Raw genomic sequence first — 20,710 nt, forward strand, 5'->3', positions numbered from 1 at the left:
ACCTACAATCAAAGAGCACTCTGAACTCCATCAACAATGGAATTGAACCAAACTTGGCACACAGAACTCACATGACCAAAACAGAAAATACTGGAAGGGTTTGGTGGGCATTGACCTTGAGTTTTAGAGTTGTAGTTCACCTACATCCAGAGAACACTGTGGCCTCAAACAGGCATTAATACTAAATATGCCCAAATGTGAACACTGGTGGAGTTTGGGAAAAATAGACTTTGACATTTGGGAGTTGTAGTTGCTGGGATTTATAGTTCACCTACAATCAAAGAGCATTCTGAACCCCACCAATGATGGAATTGAACCAAACTTGACACACACAACTCCCATGATCAAAACAGAAAATACAGGAAGGGTTTGGTGGGCATTGACCTTGAGTTTGGGAGTTGTAGTTCACCTTCATCTGGAGAACACTGTGGACTCAAACAATGATGGAATTGAACCAAACTTGGCACGCAGAACTCCCATGACCAACAGAAAATACTGGAAGTGTTTGATGGGCATTGACCTTGAGTTTTGGAGTTGTAGTTCACCAAGATCCAGAGAGCAGTGTGGACTGAAACAATGATGGAGCTGGACCAAACTTGGCACAGATACTCAAGATGCCCAAATGTGAACCCTGGTGGAGTTTGGAGACCTTGACATTTCGGAGTTGTTGTTGCTGGGATTTATAGTTCACCAGAATCAAAGAACATTCTGAACCCCACCAACGATGGAATTGGGCCAAACTTCCCACACAGAACCCCCATGCCCAACAGAAAATAGTGTGCTTTCTGATGGTTTTTGGTGACTTCTCTAACACCCCTCGTTACTCCCAGTTTGGGAACCGCTGCTCCAAAGAATACTAAAGGAAGGGGAGTGACCCCTTTCCAATGGAAAAGCACCTGCTGTGCTGTCAACAATGGCCTTGTTTCTTCTTTTTCCTAGAAGAGCTTTCCCTTAAACCTCTCCGAACCTTCTTTCTGGCTTCCTGCAGAAATCTAAAAGCCAGGCTCAGGTTGCAGCACCTGTTACCTGAGTTGGAAGGAGAGAGGAAATGCTGCCGAACTCCAGGATAAAAACAAGCAAACAAACTGGGATTTCAACTACTCACAATAATATTATTATCCCACCTTTTGCTCTGTTAAGGCAGGTTGCAGAAGTTAAAATTAGCCCAGTGGAAATGTGTCACACTTCCTTTGGAAATGAAACGCTTAATGAAATGGTTGGATTAAACCATAAATGAAATGAAAATCAGGAAACTCTCGAAAACTCTTCCTTCTTTCCAGTTTCCTGTTGCTCTAAATTGCCTTTTTTGGGGAGGTCGGTGCCCTTTTGCATTAGCAAAAAAATGGGAGTATCCCACTTTCATTTCCTTCTGCATTTTAGGTTATTTGTGTTGTCAAAGGCTTTCATGGCTGGAATCACTGGGTTGCTGTGAGTTTTCCGGGCTGTCTGGCCATGTTCCGGAAGCATTTTCTCCTGACGTTTTGCCCACATCTATGGCAGGTATCCTCAGAGGTTGTGAGGTCTGTTAGAAACTAAGCTAGGGAGGCATATATACATACATACATATTACTGTATATACTCGAGTATAAGCCTAGTTTTTCAGCCCTTTTTTAAGGCTGAAAATGTCTCCCTCGGCTTATACTCGAGTCAAGGTTTTTTATTATTTTACTCTATTATTATTATTATTATTATTATTACATTAATCATTTTATTCTATTATTATTATTACATTTATTATTTTATTCTTTATTATTGTTATTATTACATTTATTATTTTACTCTATTATTATTATTACATTAATCATTGTATTCTACTATTATTGTTACATTAATCATTTAATTCTATTATTATTATTATTACATTTATTATTTTACTCTGTTATTATTATTACATTAATCATTTTATTCTATTATTATTATTACATTTATTATTTTATTCTTTATTTTTATTACATTTATTATTTTACTCTATTATTATTATTACATTAATCATTTTATTCTATTATTATTATTACATTTATTATTTTATTCTTTATTGTTGTTATTATTACATTTATTATTTTACTCTATTACTATTATTATTACATTTATTATTTTATTCTTTATTTTTATTACATTTATTATTTTACTCTATTAATATTATTATTACATTAATCATTTAATTCTATTATTATTACATTTATTATTTTACTCTATTATTATTATTACATTAATCTTTTAATTCTATTATTATTATTACATTTATTATTTTACTCTATTATTATTACATTTATCATTTTATTCTATTATTATTATTACATTTATCATTTTATTCTATTATTATTATTACATTAATCATTTTACTCTATTATTATTATTACATTAATCATTTTATTCTATTATTATTATTATATTTATTATTTTACTCTATTATTATTACATTTATCATTTTATTCTATTATTATTATTACATTAATCATTTTATTCTATTATTATTATTACATTTATTATTTTACTCTATTATTATTACATTAATCATTTTATTCTATTATTATTATTACATTAATCATTTTATTCTATTATTATTATTACATTAATCATTTTATTCTATTATTATTATTACATTTATCATTTTACTCTATTATTATTGGAAGGATATGTAAACATATTTACACTGAAGGTTAGAATAATGTTTTAATCAGAGAACAGTCTTATCTTATGTATTCAAAAACATTTAACCTACTGATGCCTCAATTAAGGCAATTTTATTGGAATCTATTTTTATTTTGGAATATACCAGTAGCTGCTCCATTTCCCACCCTCGGCTTATCTGCGAGTCAATCTGTTTTCCCAGTTTTTGTTGTAAAATGAGGTGCCTCGGCTTATATTCGGGTCTGCTTATACTCGAGTATATACGGTATTTATTTACAACATTTATATGCCACCCTTCTCACCCCAAATGGGATCCAGAGGGGCTTACAAATCCATTTCTGGCTGCTTGGGACATAGAGTGGATTAGGGGATAAAAATGCCAAGTACAGAATCTGTAGCCAGACGAAGCAATGTTGGAATTGAGTCAAGACATCTTTGCTGGTCCTTGGAAGCCTTGCCTTGGATAGATTCATGTGTTAAGTGCCTTGACTGATTCATGATTCAAGTTTTGGGATTTTACCTTGGAAGTTTCTGCCTTTCATGAACTTTGATGGACTAATTTCCTGGACTATTTGTTCCTGCTTGTCCTAGACACTTGGGAAGGGTCCAACGTGTGATCCAATTCAACAGCCAGCAGAGTGTCTCCTGTGGACTGATCTTGTGTTTCAAATAATAACAATAATAATAAGGATAATAATTCGCCGATACATCACACAGTCCTAGAGACTTGGGAAGTGTTCGAGGTGTGATTCAATACAACAGCCAGCAGAGTGATTTTGTTTGCTGTGGATTCATCTTGTTGTGTTTCTAATAATAATAATAATAATAATAATAATAATAATATGCTGGAGTAACTTCTTTCTCTTCTCAGTAATTGGTTAAATGGATGAACCCAGAGGGTGATTCTCCCCAATGCTTCCTCTTCATCCTGGAAAGAAGTGACAAGTGGAGTGCCCCACGGTTCTGTCCTGGGCCGGTCCTGTTCAGGATCTTTATTAATGACTTAGATGAAGGGCTAGAAGGCAGGATCATCAAGTTTGCAGACGACACCAAATTGGGAGGGATAGCCAAGACTCCAGAGGACAGGAGCAGGATTCAAAACGGTCTTGACAGATTAGAGAGATGAATGGCCAAAACTAAGAAAACGAAGTTCAACAGGGACAAATGCAAGATACTCCACTTTGGCAGGAAAAACGAAATGCAAAGATACAGAATGGGGGACAATGCCTGGCTCGAGAGCAGTACGTGTGAAAAAGATCTTGGAGTCCTCGTGGACAACAAGTTAAACATGAGCCAACAATGTGATGTGGCAGCAAAAAAAGCCAATGGGATTCTGGCCTGCATCAAGAGGAGTGTAGTGTCTAGATCCAGGGAAGTCATGCTCTATTCTGCCTTGGTTAGACCACATCTGGAATATTGTGTCCAATTCTGGGCACCACAATTCAAGAGAGATATTGACAAGCTGGAAGGTGTCCAGAGGAGGGCAACTAAAATGATAAAAGGTCTGGAGAACAAGCCCTATGAGGAGCGGCTTAAGGAGCTGGGCATGTTTAGCCTGAAGAAGAGAAGGCTGAGAGGAGACATGATAGCCATGTATAAATATGTGAGAGGAAGCCACAGGGAGGAGGAGGGAGCAAGCTTGTTTTCTGCTTCCTTGCAGACTAGGACGTGGAACAATGGCTTCAAACGACAAGAAAGGAGATTCCACCTGAACATGAGGAAGAACTTCCTGACTGTGAGAGCTGTTCAGCAGTGGAACTCTCTGCCCCGGAGCGTGGTGGAGGCTCCTTCCTTGGAAGCTTTTAAACAGAGGCTGGATGGCCATCTGTCAGGGGTGATTTGAATGCAATATTCCTGCTTCTTGGCAGAGTGGGGTTGGACTGGATGGCCCAGGAGGTCTCTTCCAACTCTTTGATTCTATGATTCTCCTTGACCATTTGCTGCTAACATATGAGAAATGTCTCAGTGTCAGGTATTGAGTGTTTTGGACGGAGGGCTGGACTTGATGACCTTCAGGCCGCCCTTTTCCCTGCAATACGATTCCTGACTATTTGCCCTTGTGCTTTGGAAAGCGGCGACTGTTTTGTTTGCGCTCGGTGGCTGGTTTGGTTCCGGTTTTGTTTTGGCAACGCGCATCGGAGCGCCTGGAGGGACAGGGCTTGGCTTTCTCCCATTCTTTTCTTCCCTTCTAACTTTAATAGGACATCATTTCTTTTGTACCTGCCGCCCCAAACACACCTGAAACAGGTAGTGAGGGAATCACGGGAGAGGATGTGACATTGCAACAAAGAGCCGTTCTGTTACTTCCTCTACACCTATCCAGGTTCTTTTATTTCCCTTTTTAATGCAACTCTATGCAGGAAAATAAAGTAAACAAAAATACTTAATGAGCACATAAATACACACAAACATACGTAAACAACTACATAACTAGCTACACAATTTCTCCTACCAAGATACATCTCTCCTCTGATTGCATACAACTCTAAAACACAAACAAACTCTACACAAATCAGCTTCAAAAGAGGATTTCCTGCTTTCCTTTTGTTGGTTTCTCTACACCATTGGTTCTCAACCTTCCTAATGCCGCGACCCCTTAATACAGTTCCCCATGTTGTGGTGACCCCCAACCGTCACATTATTTTCGTTGCTAATTCACAACTGTAATTTTGCTCCTGTTATGCATTCTCATGTAACTATCTGATATTTATTTATTTACTTTGCTTCTATACCGCTGTTCTCAACCCGAAGGCAACTCACAGCGGTTCACAAGACATAGAACACATGATATGCAGGATGTATTGCCATTCACTGGACCAAATTTGGCACAAATACCCGATACACCCAAATTTGAATACTGGTGGAGTTGGGAAGGGGGATTGATTCTGTCATTTGGGAGTTGCAGTTGCTGGGAATTATAGTTCATCTACAATCAAAGAGCATTCTGAACTCCACCAACGATGGTATCGAACCAAACTTGGCACACAGAACTCCCATGACCATCCAGAGAGCACTCAAACAATGATGGATATGGACTAAACTTGGCATGAATACTCAATATGCCCAAATGGAGCACTGGTGGAATTTGGGGAAAATAGACCTTGACATGTGGGAGTTGCAGTTGCTGGGATTTATGGTTCACCTACAACCAAGGAGGATTCTGACCCCAACAACGATGGAATAGAACCAAACTTGGTACACAGAACTCCCATGGACAATAGAAAATACTGGAAGAGTTTGTTGGGCATTGACCTTGAGTTTTGGAGTTGTAGTTCACCTATATCCACAGAGCACTGTGGACTCAAACAATCATGGATATGGACTAAACTTGGCACGAATACCCAATATGCCCGAATGTGAACAGTGGTGGAATTTGGGGCAAATAGGCATTGACATTTGGAAGTTGTCGTTCCTGGGATTTATAGTTCACCTACAATCAAAGCTCATTCTGAACCCCACCAATGATAGAATTGGGCCAGACTTGGCACACAGAACTCCCATGACAGACAATACTGGAAGTGTTTGGTGAGAATTGACCATGAGTTTTGGAGTTGTAGTTCATTTACATCCAGAGAGCACTTAAACAGTGATGGATATGGACTAAACTAGGCATGAATACTCAGTATGCCCAAATGTGAGCACTGGTGGAGTTTGGGGAAAAGAGACCTTGACATTTGGGAGTTGTAGTTGCTGTGATTTATAGTTCACCTACAATCAAAGCTCATTCTGAACCCCACCAATGATAGAATTGGGCCAGACTTGGCACACAGAACTCCCATGACAGAAACAGACAATACTGGAAGTGTTTGGTGAGAATTGAACTTGAATTTTGGAGTTGTAGTATTTACATTATGAGTTATGAATCATAATGTAAATATCTGATATGCGGGATGTATTTGCATTCACTGGACCACATTTTTTACAGATACCCAAATTCCGGTGTGGTTGGGGAGGGGATTGATTTTGTCATTTGGGAGTTGTAGTTGCTGGGATTTATAGTTCATCTACAATCAAAGCGCAATCTGAAATCCGCCAATGATGGAATTTAACTAAAGTTGGCACACACAACTCCCATGACCAACAGACCAACTCCCATACCCAAAGGGTTTGGTGGGAATTGACCTTGAGTTTGGGAGTTGTAGTTCACTTACATCAAGAGAGCACTGTGGACTCAAACAATAATGGATATGGACTAAACGTGGTATGAATACTCAATATGCCCAAATGTGAACACTGGTGGAGTTTGGGGGAAATAGGCCTTGACATTTGGAAGATGTAGTTGCTGGGATTTATAGTTCACCTACAATCAAATAGAATTCGGAACCCCACCAATGATGGAATTGGGCCAGGTTTGGCACACACAACTCCCATGACCAAAACAGAAAATAGTGGAAGGGTTTGGTGGGCATTGACCTTATTTATTTATTTTATTTATTTACGGCATTTATATGCCGCCCTTCTCACCCCGAAGGGGACTCAGAGCAGCTTACAATATATATTTTCATACAATATATTATATTATTAGCATAGTACAATATCAGTATTATATATTACAATATTGCACTATACCATTATATTGTAATATTATTAGTAATATTACATGCACTGTAAATATATAATTATAATTATAATATTGAATTATTATTACTAGTATTATATTGTATTACATTATAATAGTATAAATGTTATATGTATATACAATATATTGTATTATATTATTAGTGAAGACAAAATGGAAACGTCTTCTGCTCCCCTCTGTCTTTCCTCTGGCCAGAGCAGCCGTTGGTGCCAGACCTTGAGTTTTGGAGTTGTAGTTCACCTACATCCAGAGAGCCCTGTGGACTCAAACAATGATGGATCTGGACTAAACACGGCCTGAATGCTCAATATTCCCAAATGTAAACACTGGTGGAGTTTGGTGGAAATAGACCTTAACATTTGGGAGTTGTAGTTTCTTAAGCAGCCGAGGGGAAAAGGAAAGGGCCTGAGGCTGTTAGGAATGGTGGGAGCTGGAGTCCAAAACACCTGGAGAGCCCCAAGTTGACGCATGCCTTGTGTAGATGCTTTGTTTACTCCCTGCATGGAATGAAAGCCGTACATTAATTGTTGTTTGCACACTTGGAGAGGTGTGCAAATCCTTGTCCTTGGGGTGGGGAGTGCAATCGAAACACAATGGCCTGGAGAGGTTGGGATGGAATCACGCCAAGGTGGGGCCCGTCCCTAGGAAATCCTGTTTTGCACGTGACCCCACGGTGAATGTGAATGTGAACGCGCCGCTTCAAAGGGAGCAAAGGAGCGGTCACTCACAGGTTGTGCAAACCTGTGGCAGAAAAAGAGAAAACCCAAAGTCCCCATTTCAATTATTATCCAGATTTGAATCCATAAGATCTTAGCGTTGGAAGGGTCCCCTGAAGGACATCCAGTCCAACCCCCTTCTGCCAAGCAGGGAGAGGCATCCAAGCCCTTCCAAAAGATGGCCATCCAGCCTCTGCTTCCAGATAAGGAGACTCCACCAGACTTCAACACAGTTGAATAATTCTCAAATTTCTCATTTATTTACTTCAAATCAAAAGCATTGCATAAATTAGTAGTTTTTCCTCATGTTTGGGTGGGATCTCTTTCCCTGCAGTTTGAATCCATTACTCCGTTGTGTTGTCCAAGGCTTTCATGGCCGGAATCACTGGGTTGCTGTGAGTTTTCTGAGCTGCCTGGCCATGTTCCAGCAGCATTCTCTCCTGACGTTTCTGTACCTGTGGCTAATGGCATCTTCAGAGGTTCTGTTGGAAATGAGGCAAGTGGAGTGTATATATGTATCCCTGTGGAATAATGTCCAGGATGGGAGAAAGAACTCTTGTCTGTTTGAAGCAAGTGTGGATGTTGTAGCTAGCCACCCTGATTAGCATTTAATAGCCTTGCGGCAGCAAAGTCAATCAGTAAGGGTATTTGCATAGAGGTAGCAAGTGGAGTGTGTGTGTGTATGTTTGTAGTGCAGTAATGTCCAGGCTGAAGCAAGTGTGGATGTTGCAATTGGCAAGCTTGACTAGCATTGACTAGCCTTGCCGCTGCAAAGTCAATCAGTGAGGGTATCTGCATAGAGGTAGCAAGTGGAGTGTGTGTGTGTGTGTGTATATATATGTTTGTAGTGCAATGATGTCCAGGCTGAAACAAGTGTGGATATTGCAATTGGCGATCTTGACTAACATTGAGTAGCCTTGTAGCTGCAAAGTCAATCAGTGAGGGTATCTGCATAGAGGTAGCAAGTGGAATGTGTGTGTGTGTAGTGCAATAATGTCCAGGCTGAAGCAAGTGTGGCAATTGGCAAGCTTGACTAGCATTGAGTTGCCTTACAGCTGCAAAGTCAATCAGTGTGGGCATCTGCATAGAGGCAGCAAGTGGAGTGTGTATATACCTGTGGAATAATGTCCAGAATGGGAGAAAGAATCCGTATCTGTTGAAGCAAGTGTGAATGTTGCAATTAGCAAGCTTCACTACCATTGAGGAGCCATGAAGCCGCAAAGTCAATCAGTGAGGACATCTGCATAGAAGCAACAAGTGGAGTGTGTGTGTGTGTGTGTGTGTGTGTGTATGGAATAATGTCCAGGGTAGGAGAAAGAACCCTTACTTGTTGAAGCAAGTGTGGATATTGCAATTGGCAAACTTGAATAGCATTGAGTAGCCTCACAGCTGCAAAGTCAATCAGTGAGGGCATCTGCATAGAGGCAGGATGTGGAGAGAGAGAGAGAGAGAGAGAGAGAGTATCTATATCTGTGGAATAATGTCCAGGGTGGGAGAAAGAACCCTTACCTGTTGGAGCAAGTGTGGATGTTGCAATTGGCAAGCTTGAATAGCATTGTGTAGCCTCACAGCTGCAAAGTCAATCAGTGAGGGCATTTGCATAGAGGCAGGAAGTGGTGTGTGTCTGTGTATATATATATCTATATCTGTGGAATACTGCCCAGGGTGGGAGAAAGAACCCTTACCTGTTGAAGCAAGTGTGAATGTTGGAATTGGCAAGCTTGAATAGCACTGAGTAGCCATGAAGTTGCAAAGTTAATCAGTGAGGATATCTGCATAGAAGTAGCAAGCGGAGTGTGTGTGTGTGCGTGTATCTAGCTATCTGTGGAATAATGCCCAGGGTGGGAGAAAGAACCCTTACCTGTTGAAGCAAGTGTGGATGTTGCAATTAGCTAGCTTGATTATCATTGTGTAGCCTTGCAGCTGCAAAGTCAATCAGTGAGGGCATCTGCATAGATGCAGGAAGTGATGTGTGTATACACACACACACACACGGTATATATCTCTGGAATAATGCCCAGGGTGGGAGAAAGAACCCTTACCTGTTGAAACAAGTGTGAATGTTGCAATTAGCAAGCTTGATTATCATTGAGTAGCTATGCAGCTGCAAAGTCAATCAGTGAGGGTGTCTACATAGAGGTAGCCTGGCTGTTGTTGCCTGAAGGCATCTTTTGTTTGGGAGGTGTTGGCTGGCACTTGATTGTTTGCTGTCTGGAATTCTGCCACTCGAACTGCTACGGCTCAATGTTTTGGAATCCTGGGAACTACAACTCCCAGGTTCCCGCCTCGTTGCGCCATGGCAAAGTGGTGTCAAACCCCATTCATTCTACAATGTAGATGCACCCACAGAGAGGGTTACCCTCGGCTCATTTGGAGGACCAGCCAAGAGGGCAGATTTGCAAAACCTCCATCCCTCTTGTATGATTTTGGCGTCCGTCCTCCTCTGCCCGGCGCATGTTCTCCTCCCACAACAAGACCTTTGTTTCCCTTTTGCACGGGCTGCATGCGCGGAGGGGAAATGCCTCCTTTTTGTGTTGTTTTCGCTGCGGTTGTGGCAAGGAGGAAGTTGCCTCTGCTGGTTGCATACTAATCAAGCCAATTAAAGGGAAATAAACAAGCTGCACCGTTAGATACCAGGATGAGCATCCTTCATCCGAAATGTTTCCCCAGATTTTGGAAACTTCACATTCGCTCGATGCACAAAATCCCCATGAAAACGAACCATGCACATTAAAAATTACTACTTTTTAATTATTTCTTGTCTATCATTATTATGGTAGTATTCGTGTCATTGAACGCATGGCAACCTTGGGGATTGGGTAAAATTATTTTATTTTTATTTATTATTATTATTATTATTATTATTATTATTATTATTATCTTTATTTGTACCCTGCTAGCATCTCCCGAAGGACTCGATGTGGCTTACAAAGGCCAAGGCCTCAATACACAACATAACAATACACAACCTAAAGCAAATTAAAACAGTTAAATCAATATTAAACAATAAGCAATAAACAATACGCCAAGACACAATAAAACTGGGCCGGGCCAGAGTAATGGGTACAGGACTAAAAGTGCTGATGTGACAGGCGATATGTAAGGATTATAGGGTAAGTGCAGTGTGCTGCAATCTTAGTTCTGATAAAGTGCTTCTGGGACTTGGTATTGGAGATTCCTATTCTGGGAAGGCACATCAGAACAGCCAGGTCTTCAAGTTCTTTCTAAAGACTGCCAATATAGGGGCCTGTCTAAGATCTTTGGGGAGGGTGTTCCAGAGTTGGGGGGCCACCACAGAAAAGGCCCTGTCTCGTGTCCCTACCAAACAAGCTTGCGATGCAGGGGGAATCACGAGAGGGCCTCTCTGGATGAACGAAGTGCACGCGTGGGTTCATAAACGGAGATACGGTCACGCAGGTAGGATGGCCCCAAACCATTCAGGGCTTTGTAGGTCAGCACCTGCACCTTAAATTGGGCTCGGAAAATAAATGGCAGCCAGTGGAGGGTTGACCTCTCTCTGTAAGGAGCCCCAGTCAACATCCTGGCCGCTGCCCGTTGGACCAGTTGGAATTTCCAAGCCGTTTTCAAGGGCAGCCCCACGTAGAGCGCATTACAGTAGTCCAATCTAGAGGAGACCAAGGCATGGACGATTATTTATTGATAATCTCACTTTATCTTTCCCTACAGAGACTCAGAGGATCACAATAAAAAAAAAACATTACAATATATAATATACTTTTATTACTGTATAAATTTATATATTAAATAGTAATTATATTTAATCCTAGCTGTACCCACCACATGTTGCTGTGGCCAACCTTTTCTCCCTCTTTCCTTCCTTCCCTCCCTCCTTTTTCTGTCCCTTCTTTTCTCTCTCCTTTCTTCCTTCTCTACCTCTTTCTTTCCTTCCTTCCATCTTTGCGTCCATCCTTCTTTCTTTGTTTTTCCCCTCCCTCTCTCTCTCTCTCTCTTTTCTTCTCTCTTTCCTTCCTTCTCTTTTTTCTTTCCTTCTCTCCTTCCTTCCTTCTCTACCTCTTTCCTTCCTTCCCCCTTTTTCTGTCTCAGCTTTTTCTCTCTCCTTTCTTCCTTCTCTACCTCTTTCTTTCCTTCCTTTATTCTTTGCATTCATCCATCATCCTTTCTTCTCTTTCCTTCTCTTTCCCCTCCCTCTTTCTTTCTCTCTTTTCTTCCCCCCCTCTTTCCTTCCTTCCCTTTTTTCTTTCCTTCTCTCCTTCCTTCATTCTCTACGTCTTTTCTTCCTTCCCCCTTTTTCTGTCCCTTCTTTTTTCTTCCCTTCCTTCCTTCTCTACTTCTTTCTTACCTTCCCTCGTTCTTTGCATCCATCCTTCCTTCTTTCTTTCCTTCTTTTTCCCCTCTCTCTTTCTTTCTCTCTTTTCTTCTCTCCCTCTTTCCTTCCTTCCCTTTTTTTCTATCCTTCCTTCCTTCTCTACCTCTTGCCTGGTCCTTGGCAGGAAGGGAGCCTTGCAGGGAGTCATTTTCGCGCATGCGCTGTAATGTCCTTTGGTTTTGGGGGATTTAAAGCCGTTTCCATTGTGTATTTCTTTGGTTTTATGAATGATGATGATCACTTGTTGGCCTGATACATGTATTGTGTCCAAATTTGGTGTCAATTCTTCCAGTAATTTTTGAGTTATGTTAATCCCACAAATGAACATTACATTTTTATTTATATATACTAACTATCCCCTGCCACACGTTGCTGTGGCCCAGTCTGGTGATTTGGGAAATAAGGTAATGAGAGAGTGTTGGTTTCTAATATATGTAATTTCTTTTATGCTTGTGGGTAAACAGTATTTCTTGCCCTGGTGAAGGAAGTTGGACTGGATGGCCTTATTTTCTATTGGTCATAGGGATTCTGTGTGGGAAGTTTTCCCCAATTCTATTGTTCGTGGGGTTCAGAATGCTGTTTGATTGTAGGTGAACTATAAATCCCAGTAACTTCAACTCCCAAATGTCAAGGTCTATTTCCCTAAACTCCATCTGTGTTCCTAGTTGGGCATATGGAATATTCGTGCCAAGTTTGGTCCAGATCCATCATTGTTTGAGTCCATAGTGCTCTCTGGATGTCAGTGAACTACAACTCCCAAATTCAACATCAATGCCCACCAAACCCTTCCAGTATTTTATTTATTTATTTATTTATTTGCTTTACTTCTATACCGCCTTCACAGCCGAAATGGCGAGAAATGACTCTCTTGATCATGGGAGTCCTGTGTGCCATGTTTGGTTCAATTCCATCATAAGTGGAGTTCTGAATGCTCTTTGATTGTAGGTGAACTATAAATCCCAAATGACAAACCCCAAATTTTTTTTTGAGTGATGGTCACTCCTTGGATTAGTATGTGTCTTGTGGCCAAAGTTGGTGGCAGTTCGTCCAGTGGGTTTTGAGTTCTGTTAATCCCACAAACGAACATTACATTTTTATTTATATAGATACTAGCCGTCCCCTGCCAGGCGTTGCTGTGGCCCAGTCTGGTGATCTGGGAAATAAAGTAATGAGAAAGTGTTGGTTTCCAATATATGTAATTCTTTTGTGCTTGTGGGTAAACAGTATTTCTTCTTGTTTTTTTATCTGTCTGGTTTGCGTACTCTGGAACATGCAACATATCATTGTCCTTCTTCAAGGGTCCCAGATATATGATACTATATCTGTGAATCATATCTCTCTATATCTATGGCTGGATGGCTCTTTGTCAGGAGGGTTTGATTATGTTTTTTTGCCCTGGGGAAGGGGATTGGACTGGATGACCTTAAGTATTTTCTATTGGTCATGGGGGTTCTGTTTGCCCCAAATCTGTTGTTGGTGGGGTTCAGAATGCTCTTTGATTGTAGGTGAACTATAAATCCCAGTAACTACAACCCCCAAATGTCAAGGTCTATTTACTCCAATGTCCATCTGTGTTCATATTTAAGCATTTGGAATATTCCTGCCAAGTTTGGTCCAGATGTTTCATTGAGTCCACAGTGCGCTCTGGATGTAGGTGAACTACAACTCCCAAACTCAAGGTCAGTGCCCACCAAACCCTTCTAGTCTTTTCTGTTGTTCATGGGAGTCCTGTGTGCCATGTTTGGCCCAATTCCATCACTGGTGGAGTTACGAATGTTCTTTGATTGTAGATGAACTACAAATCCCAGCAACTACAACTCCCAAATGACAAAATCATTTTTTTTGAGTGAAGGACATACATTGGGTTGTTAGGTGTCTTGTGTCCAAACTTGGTGTCAATTCGTCCAGTAGTTTTTGAGTTATGTTAAACCCACAAACAAATATTTACGTTTTTATTTATATAGATACTAGCCATTCCCTGCCATGAGTTGCTTTGGCCCAGTTTTTGTATATGTGTACATGTGTGTATATATTTATGTATATGTGTATATATGTGTGCATTTGCGTGTATATATGTAGTTTTGCACATGCGTTATAATGTTTTTGGGGGTGTTTTTTTGGCTTTTCAGGTCTCTTCAGCTGCTTTTTTTCAGTGTTTTTATGAGTGATGGTCACTCGTTGGCCTGATAGATGCTATAACTGATATTAATAACATTATGTACCACGATCAGGAGAGAAGATCGGCCTGTAGCCAGCCAGAGTGCCAATGCATTTGTTAATATTTTACACTACGGTTTCCATTCCTGGGTTATCAATGCCATCCCCTAATTGGTTCGATCATAAAAACATGGAAAAAATTATTAAACTGCAAGGTGCTTTTGATTGCATCTGAATACACCCAACTCCTTGCAAGAAGGCAGCTTTTTTTTTCCTTTTGGAAGGCAATCTATCAAAATCTGGACAAGATGCCAGATTGCATGCAAATGGTTAAGTGGCTGGAAAGCAGGCATGCAGAAAGAGCAATTTTCTGAGCAGGTTGAAGCGGCGCTATCTGTTTATCTGTCGGGGTATTAACTAGCCATCCATCCCTTTAGAGAATTATTAACGTTGCTACCTGTAAACATACTGGATTCCTGTTTGGTAAAGATTAGCTCGGCAGCAAGGCAAACTTTTCTCGAAGTTGCTTTTTGGAGCTGAACTCCGCAGTTCCTTGGAATCAGGACTCTAAAGCATCCCGAGCTCTGAAGATTATTACCTGGGAAGGAATCCCACTGGAGCATTGCAGCGCACCCAAATACCTGGGAGTCACTCTGGACTGTGCCCTGACCTACAAGAAGCACTGCCTGAACATCAAGCAAAAAGTGGGCGCTAGAAACAACATCATACGAAAGCTGACTGGCACAACCTGGGGATCACAACCAGACACAGTGAAGACATCTGCCCTTGCGCTATGCTACTCTGCTGCTGAGTACGCATGCCCAGTGTGGAACACATCTCACCACACTAAAACAGTAGATGTGTCTCTTAATGAGACATGCCGCATTATCACGGGGTGTCTGCGCCCCACACCACTGGAGAAATTACACTGCTTAGCCAGTATCGCACCACCTGACATCCGCCGGGAAGTAGCAGCCAATAGTGAAAGGACCAAGGCAGAGACATCTCCAGCTCACCCCTTGTTTGGGTATCAGCCAGCACGTCAACGACTTAAATCAAGACATAGTTTTCTTAGATCTACAGAGACACTCGGTGAAACACCCCAGCAAGCGAGAGTCCAAAAGTGGCAGGCTCAAACCCAGAACCTCAACCAATGGCTGATACCAAATGAGAGACTCCCCCCTGGGCACACAGAAGACTGGGCAACTTGGAAGGCGCTGAACAGACTGCGCTCTGGCACCACGAGATGCAGAGCCAACCTTCAGAAATGGGGCCACAAAGTGGAATCCTCGACATGCGAGTGTGGAGAAGAGCAAACCACTGACCACCTGCTGCAATGCAACCTGAGCCCTGCCACATGCACAATGGAGGACCTTCTTGCAGCAACACCAGAGGCACTCCAAGGGGCCAGATATTGGTCAAAGGACATTTAATCAACTACCAAGTTTGCAAAATCTGTGTTTGTTTTTTTAAAAATCTGTTTGTTTGTTTTGTTCTGTTAGAAATGTAATATAATGGTATGGTTGCTGATGACACGATAAATAAATAAGGACTCTAAAGCCCATACAATACCAGTATCCCCATTTAATCCACTGCCGTCCCATTTTTCCAGCAGCTTGTAAATATGTCCCAGTTTCTCTCCCAATTTCCTGTCTTCATCCTCAGCGCCCATCGCTCGTTGCAAACTGGGGAAGCGTCTACACCAGTGTTTCTCAAACTGGGGGTCGGGACTCCTTGGGGGAGTTGTGAGGGGTCACCAAAGACCATCAGAAAACAGTATTCTCTGTTGGTCATGGGGGTCTCTGTGGGAAATTAGGTGCAATTCTATCATTGGTGGGGTTCAGAATGCTCTTTGATTGTAGGTGAACTCTAACTCCCAGCAACTACAACTCCCAAATGTCCAGGTCTATTTTCCCCAAACTCCACCAGCATTCACATGTGGACATATTGAGTATCCGTTCCAAGTTTGGTCCAGATCCATTGTTGTTTAGTCTACAATACTCTCTGGATATAGGTGAACTACAACTCCCAAACGCAAGGTCAGTGCCCATCAAACCCTTCCCGTATTTTCTGTTGGTCATGGGAGTGCTGTGTGCCAAGCTTGGTTCTATTCCATCGTTGGTGGAGATTCAGAATGCTCTTTGATTGTAGGTGAACTATAACTCCCAGCAACTACAACTCCCAAATGTCGGGGTCTATTTTCCCCAAACGCCACCAGTATTCACATTTGGGCATATCGAGTATTTGTGCCAAGTTTGGTCTAGATCCATCATTGTTTGTGTCCCCAGAGCTGTCTGGATGTAGGTGAACTACAACTCCCAAACTCTATATCAGTGTCCACCAAACCCTTCCAGTATTTTCTGTTGGTCATGGGAGTTCTGTGTGCCAAGTTTGGTTCAATTCCATCGTTGGTGGAGATTCAGAATGCTTTGTTGAAGGCTTTCATGGCCGGAATCGCTGGGTTGTTGTAGTTTTTTCCGGGCTGTATGGCCATGTTCTAGAGGCATTCTCTCCTGACGTTTCGCCTGCATCTATGGCAAGCATCCTCAGAGGTAGTGAGGTCTGTTGGAACTAGGAAAAAGGGTTTATATATCTGTGGAATGACCAGGGTGGGACAAAGGACTCTTGTCTGCTGGAGCTAGGGTTCATCTAATCAGGCACATCTGATCACCTCTCAACAAAAGATTCCCCCAGTCACTGTCAAGCCATCGCATGCTAATTAAGGTGGTCAGTTGAAACATTCACACCTAGCTCCAGAAGACAAGAGTCCTTTGTCCCACCCTGGTCATGCCACAGATATATAATGTTATGGTTGGGGGTCACCACCACAACATGAGGAACTGTATTAAGTGGTCGCGGCATTAGAAACACTGGTCTACACTGCAGAATTGATCCAGTTTGACACCACTTTAGCTGACACTTTAGCTCAGTGCTATAGAATCGCGGGAGTTGTAGTTTGGTAAGGCATTGCATTCTTTTGGCAGGAAGGGCTAGAGACAATGGAAAACTACAAGATGGGGGTCTCATTGAAGAGAGCAAAGTGGAATGATGATGATACTACTACTACTAATAATAATACTAATACTAATAATAATAATAATATACGAAGTTTCTAAAGTGTTGAGTCATGGCAGCCAAGTTGTGTCAAACTGCAATAATTCAGCAGTGTAGACGCACCTTGGAATTCCAGATATTTGAGTTATCCTCCTTTCTTTCTCTCTCATGCATCTTGAGTGCATTTTTGACCGTATTTTGAACCCAAGCCCTGCCTGGTACGCTGTCAACATACCTTCGCTGTGCTGGTAGATAAATGCCTTCGGCCGTCAAACCCAAGGAGAAAAAGTATGTTAGAGTTGAGGACTGATTGCAGTTAACTGTAATCCACAGTTGCATCTACACTGTAGAATTAATGCACTTTAGGTTCCACTTTTGGCTCAAGTCTATGAAATAATTGGGAGTCGATTTACAATGTATTGTCGAAGGCTTTCATGGCCAGAATCACTAGGTTGTTGTGAGTTTTCCAGGCTGTATGACCATGTTCCAGAAGCATTCTCTCCTGACGTTTTGCCTGCATCTATGGCAGGCACGCTCAAAGGTTGTGAGGTCTGTTGGCAACTAGGAAATTGGGTTTATATATCTGTGGAAAGTCCAAGGTGGGAGAAATAATAATAATAATAATACTTTATTTATACCCCGCTACCATCTCCCCAGGGGACTCGGTGCGGCTTACGTGAGGCCGAGCCCAAAATACAACAATACATGCAGTAACAACAACAATACAAGCAATTTAAAAACAACAAAACAATGAAACAATAACATAAACATTATCAATAGGACAACACACTTTAAAATCTATGGGTAGGCCAAATGTAATTAAAATTTAAAATAATGCTGGACATGGGCGAAAAAGTGATGGGGCGGTTTGTGGAAACATACAAGCAGACCTAAAACAATATAAAGTGCATTGGAGGACAAAGTGCTATGGGATCATTATTCTGGGAAGGCACACTGGAACAACCACGTCTTCAAGCTCCTCCTAAAGACTGCCAGAGTTGGGGCATGCCTGATGTCCTTAGGAAGTGAGTTCCAGAGTCGAGGGGCCACCACCAAAAAGGCCCTCTCTCTCATCCCCACCAATCGTGCCTTCGATGCAGGTGGAAGAGTGAGCAGGACCTCTCCAGATGATCGAAGAGATCGTGTGGGTTCGTATACAGATATGTGGTCACGAAGGTAGGCAGGTCCCAAACCGTTCAGCGCTTTGTAGGTAAGAATCTGCACCTTGAATTGGGTCCGGAAGATGAATGGCAACCAGTGGAGCTCCTTGAACAGGAGGGATGACCGCTCCCTGTAAGGAGTCCCGGTTAACAACCTGGCTGCCGCCTGTTAGACCATCTGGAATTTCCGAACCGTTTTCAAGGGCAGCCCCACATAGAGTGCATTACAGTAATCCAATCTCGAGGTGACTAAGGCATGGTCCACCCTGGCCAGATCTGCCTTCACGAGGTACGGTTGCAGTTGGCTCACGAGTCTTAATTGTGCAAAGTCCCTCCCGGCAACCGCCGACGGCTGAGCCTCAAGCGTAAGTGATGAATTCAGGAGGACACCCAAACTGCGGACTTGTGACTTCAGGGGGAGTGCAAGACAGGTTGCCACCCTATACCCCGATCCGGTTTACGATCGACCAGGAGGACCTCTGTTTTGTCGGGATTAATCTTCAGCTTGTTCGTCCTCATCCAGATAGCCACAGCAGTCAGGCACTCATCCAGCACCCAAGGGGCTTCCTTGGAGTTAGGTGTAAAAGAGTAGTAGAGTTGTGTGTCATCTGCGTAGAAATGGCACCCAACTCCAAAACTCCGGATGACCTCTCCCAGCGGTTTCATGTAGATGTTAAAAAGAACTCTTGTCTGTTGGAAGTAGTCGACGCTCGGTTTCCACAACCAGCGTCTCCCAGTTCTCTCAATGTCTTCATCAGAAGCATCACGATGTCCCCGCAGACCTTCGTTCACTATCAGGAACAGATGGACGTCAAGACGGTGCTAAATCTGGACTGTATGGAGGATGTCGTACGGTGTGGATATCCAGTCTCTGAAGTTCTGTGGTGGCATGTGAAGTGTGTGGTCTGGCATTATCATGCTGCAGAAAAACATTTCCTTTTTCCTTTCGTACCTTTGTTAGCCGTCGTTTCAATGTTCGCAGCGTTGTGATGGAACGCTCTGAATTTATTGTTGTTCCACTTTCAAGGAAATCAACATGGATAACACCATCTGCATCCATGATTTTTCCAGCTGAGGGCTGTGTCTTGAATTTCTTTTTCTGGGGTGGGTCTTTGTGTCGATACTCCGTAGACTGACGCTTCGTCTCCAGGTCGTAATGGTGTACCCACGTTTCATCTCCTGTCACAATTGAATGGAGAAAGGTGTCACCTTCATTCTCGTAACACGAGAGGAGTTCCTGGCAAATTTCAAGTCTGTGCGCTTTCATTTCAGGCATCAGCATCCTGGGTACCCATCGTACACAGATCTTCCGATAGCCAAGCAAAGCAATAACGTGACCCACACATTTTTGTGAAATGCCGATTATGGTTGAAATTTCTCTCTGAGTGATACGATGATCGTCCTGAATCAATATGTCAACCTTTTGCTTGTGAAACTCGGTGGTTGCTGTCACAGGATGTCCAACTCTTTGTTTGTCACGCAAGTCAGATGTTCCCACCTCAACATCTTTAAACCTCCTCGCCCAGCGACACACAGTACTCACATCATCACAATCACCATAAACAGCTTGCATTCTCTGATGAATCTCCTTTGGGGTGACACCTTCTGCTGTCAAGAATTCAATGACTGCACGTTGCTTAAGTCGCATTGACTAACCATCTGTGCAGAGTTCCATACTTTTCACTTTAACAACACAACTGTTCAATGCTAAGGCTTCCCGCCAAAGTGGAACTGTAGAGGAACTGTAGAGGAGCTACTGAACAAGCCAGTACCTGCCGCATACCAGTATTGGCATCTGTTGAGGAGTTATGAAGGTGGAGGCATTACTTTTCACTTTAACAACACAACCGTTCAATGCTAAGGTTTTCCGCCAAAACCAAACTGTAGAGGAGAGTCTACTGAATAAGCCAGTACCTGCTGCATACCAGTGCTGGCATCTGTTGAGGAGTTACGAAGGTGGAGGCATTACTTTTCATTCAACCCTTGTAGGTAGGAAGGAAGGAAGGTAGGTAGGTAGGTAGGTAGGTAGATGGATAGATAGATACATAGATATGGATAGTTGGAA

The 20,710-nt window shown here is 42.2% G+C and overlaps 1 protein-coding gene across 1 annotated transcript in view; it reads left to right on the top strand.

Moving 5' to 3' along the window:
- The window catches only part of NBEAL2 (neurobeachin like 2), a 248,250-nt gene that overhangs the window by 38,625 nt on the left and 188,915 nt on the right, over positions 1-20,710 (top strand). The window lies entirely within an intron of this gene.

The sequence above is a fragment of the Anolis sagrei genome, chromosome 6 (genome assembly GCF_037176765.1).
Source record: "Anolis sagrei isolate rAnoSag1 chromosome 6, rAnoSag1.mat, whole genome shotgun sequence".
In the NCBI taxonomy this organism is placed as follows: domain Eukaryota; kingdom Metazoa; phylum Chordata; class Lepidosauria; order Squamata; family Dactyloidae; genus Anolis; species Anolis sagrei.